We start from the raw sequence: 4504 nt of genomic DNA on the forward strand, positions 1-4504 counted from the left end.
TTAATTAACGAATCGAATCGAATTCACCCATTTATTAAATTAATCAATTTTTTCAAACCCAAATTCATTTAATTCGCTTCGAATTAAATCGAATAAATGAATCCTGACCCAATTTGCCACCCTCTCTCTCTCTCTCTCTCTCTCTCTCTATATATATATATATATATATGGGGTACCTTGCTACCATGATCGCTGAGATATGTTCATGAATAAGCATCTACCGCAGATCGATTCGAAAACGGAAAGGAATAGAGAAATAAAAGGAGAAACAAATGGAATAATTAAGGAGAGGAACGAGATTCCATTGTTTGGTTATAACTGGAAATCAAGCATGAAAAAGGAATTGAGTTTTTTTTTTTGGTTGACAGAATACACTTTATCTAGAAAAAAAAATTGCATTTGATATTTAACAGAAAATTCAAATAAAATCAAATTCATTTGTAATCTAAGTTCATTTCATTCTTAAAATTTGACATACAGAATAAAATTTATAACTGTTTCAAATTCAAATACATATTACTATTCAAAATAATTAAAATTTTAATTGCAAAAAGTTAAAAAAATAAAAATAAAACTGTTTAATGGAGAATGGAATTGAGCAGGGAAAGTTTGATGGAAGATGCACATGTACACTAGTTGTGGAATTATACCGTTAGTCATTTTGTTAAAAAAATAAAATAAAAATAAAAAACCTCGTTGAATGATTATTTGCTAGGATTGAAAATTTTATTTGGTGAGCAAAACCTCAAAAACCTCATGATGATGCATGTATATTCTAAGCTTAATGACATGTATCATATTAAAAATGTTTTGCGAAGGTAACTGGAAATTTGTTTTATTCAATGAATGGTACATTTACTGGTACGTTTAATAGTTTGTGGGTAATTATTTATTTTCGTTTGGTTGAAAATTTTGCCATTTCACAGACTAACAACTGAATTTAACTCTTTTTTATTTAAATTTTTTAGGCCCACCGATTCACCAATTTTATCTTTCAATCCCTGTATGCTTGTTATCTCTAAATTATGACCCCAAGTACCAAAATTCCAATTTCATGGTCTTTTTTCTTTTATAGGGTTTGGTTATGATAATCAAATAATACAATAAATACAGACAAAGCACAAATTAAAATTTATATGATTCGGCATATTAACAACAACAACAACCCAATACCTAATCGCAAGTTAATGAAAATATAGATAACAGATTAAAAAAGCATGCGCCTATCCAAATTTCGGCTTTGCTACGCCATTTACGTAATTCCTTTTCGGCTGAAAATATTGCTTTCCCAACAAATTAATCAGTTAGAAAAATATGTTTTAATTATAATGGTTTTATGACACACACACACACACACACACATATATATATATATTATATCAAATTTATGACTTGTATTTTGCACTGTTGCAGGGCAATGAGCAGACTACAATACGTTCACTTGTTGAACTCGACCCTCACAGCGACGGAGAGGACCATTTGCGGTATCCTCGAAGTTCTACAACCTTTCATGGGTGGAAAGACTATCCTGAAGCCAAAGGGAAGAAATCCAGGCCTTAGTTCAGTTCATCTATTAAATCCCCAGAAAGCAATTGTGGAACTAGTGGGAAATCAAATATTTGTTAGTGGAAACAAATACGAAACTGGTCCTCATATTATTGTGTAATGCATTTTGCAAGAAATTTGATAGCCTGATTTTTCAAGTCGTGTCAGGATTTGTTGCTAAACCATACAATTATGAAATTTTGCTACTCAATCTTGTATTGTTGTATTTCCTTGCTTTCAGTTTTCTTGATCAGAACAAACAACATAAATAAATGATGTTATATTAAAAAAAATTAAAAGAATTTCACTCGCCCTTCATTTGTCATCAACAATATGATATTGCCTGGGATCTTTCGGCTTAATCTTCCAGTGCCCATTAGCCAAACTTGCATTCGCAGCAATTCTTCTCCATTTCTTAATCCTTTTATCCATATACTTTGTTAATGCACAGTACTGTTGCAATTTCTTAGGCATTGCATCATAAACTTGCCACCATTTCTTGTGAGCTGAATCACTGGCAAATTTATGGCGACTCACCATGTCCCAATTGCAATCATAGTCCTTGTAACACATCCATGGCTTTAACCCCAGATAATGAATTGCATAAAGACCATCGCCCACTTGATGTTCCTTATCGTCTTGCTTTGAAAACACCTTCAAATGGTTTATTCTCTTAGGCAACCTATGCCACCATGTGAACACTTCATTGAGAAATCCCTGGTCACCCCCATTGTATGACGAAACCTTAAAGCTTTTCAACGTCAAATCTTCAAACTTGCACAATGATGGCTCAATCACCATCACCCCTGAATTGAACAACACTTTGTTAGTACCTGCTGCTGAGAATTCAGGGTAAAAGAAGAACTCATCGATGTTTTTGAGTACTAAAAGATCAGAATCAATGAAGATAATTTTATCATATTCAATGAGTTGCCATACTCTAAGCTTGCTATAATTCCACTCATTGTATGAATCTTTCTTGGCAAAGGGGCTACGTATGCACGAAATCCACTTGGTTTTCCATCCGGCAGCTCTCAGGCCACGGAGAGACTTGCCACTTATTGATTTATCATGAAGGAGAACGAGATCTCTAGTCGAGTTTTTTTGGATTATGCTTTGCGCTAAAGCTATTGCACCACATACATAAGCTTCTGATGAATGTAGGACGGTTACATAAGCTTCTCTTTGATGATACGTTGTGTAGTTCAGTTTTGCTAGTCTTGCTTGTGACATAAAATATCTCCATATTTCTTTGCCTGTAAATCAAAATAAAAGCACTCAAATATTAATTTCAGGTTAATTTTGCAAAATTAAGAAAAATGAATTACATATGAAGGTTTTGAAGAAGTCGTGGCGTCCGGATTAGGTAATACTTTCACGGAAATTGAAAGTGCAATTCTCTAATGCCACATAAGTTACCAAATTTTGATGCCTTGGCAAATTTTCACACAATCAGAATCATGATTGCTGCCTGTATACATTCTGTGTCTGTAGATAAATACCTATGCACGAGTTGTGCATATTTAATTTGGATTTGCATGTCTCATTTATTAATGCTGAACGAATAATTTACTAAAACTTGAAACTAAAGAAAGCAGTAAATTAATGACGCACCATGACCAGATAAATCACCCACTAACCTTTTTTTTTCCTCAGAACACCTCAAATTTCCGAAGAAAAATAAAATAAAATCTCCTGCATCCATTTCTTGTGAACATTTTATACTTTTTTATATGCAACAAGCTTTCATTAAAATTTAAGACTCTATCCTCTAGAATAAACTCCAAAACATATATCGATTAAAATCACAATATTTTCGTTCTCACCATAGATTCGCCTATATAAGCGACCATTAAAGTAGGGGAAAAAGAATAACAATAAGAGCTTAAATACTACTTCGTAAATAATCAAGAAATATGACAAATTCATAAAGATTTTTATGAAATTTTAAGTCACATTTTAATGCATAAAACGTTGTAAAATTCTTGCAAGTGATCACTAGGTTTTCTTCAGTTTCCAAACTACTCACTATCTAAAACACAAACAAAATATTTTCGAAAAACCGGGGGCAAAAAAAATAGCAAAAATTCACCTGTTTGAGCAAAAGCAGGAGCAATTTGGCATGAACCCAGTAAACCCTGTAATCCCCTGCATGCTCCACAAGATCATCACACCTGAACATCTCCACCATGGCCCCACAAGAACCCACAAAGACAACGTACACCGCCCGATCAACATCAGGTTTCACCCAACCACTCTCCACCGCTAGATTCGCCACCACGAGATTCACTTACAACCTAAACACATCCCTCATCCCACCACCTGCATCTCCATCTCCTCGGCAGGGAACCCTAGCCACTATCACGTCGAGGTACCGGTAATCCTGCGTCGGCATGGGTATATCCGGGCACGTCGGTGGGCCCCACTTGTGATCTTCATCAATCCACTCCGGGAAAAAGTCTTCCCACTTTTTATCCTCACCCACATGGTCGAAACGTACGTGAACAGTTTCAACATGCATGTCACCACGTACGCCATTATAATCATCATCATCATCATCGTTTATATTTACTAAACCAACTTTAATTTTGTGACCCTTGTTAAGTAATTAAGAGCACCAGCTCAGTCATGCCATCATCTCCCACCTTGGGGTGAATCACCTCAGCTAAATGGTACGAGCAGAGCACTGTCAAAGAGCCTTCTACAAACATGAGCCAACCAAAGCCGAGCACCGACCAGAGGAATGTACCGATCAGATACCCGTCGCCCAAAGAGCGGGCACACGATCTCACGAAATCGCGACAGTTGCGCAATGCCCTTAACCGTTGAGAGAAACACGGTATCCCACGTTTACCCACAATGCAGTGGTTGAAGTCCCATGAGGGGCTTACCATTACCTGAAAAAGGGGGAACATGAAAAGTAAACGAAAACGTGGGACAACGGCTATAAAAGAGGGAG

At 35.8% G+C, this 4504-nt stretch overlaps 1 pseudogene; it reads right to left on the bottom strand.

The window, feature by feature from the left end:
• Positions 1-1860: 1860 nt before the first annotated feature.
• Positions 1861-4066, bottom strand: LOC127902412 (putative UDP-glucuronate:xylan alpha-glucuronosyltransferase 4; annotated as a pseudogene).
• Positions 4067-4504: the final 438 nt, after the last annotated feature.

This window comes from Citrus sinensis, chromosome 5 (genome assembly GCF_022201045.2).
Source record: "Citrus sinensis cultivar Valencia sweet orange chromosome 5, DVS_A1.0, whole genome shotgun sequence".
Taxonomy (NCBI): Eukaryota; Viridiplantae; Streptophyta; class Magnoliopsida; order Sapindales; family Rutaceae; genus Citrus; species Citrus sinensis.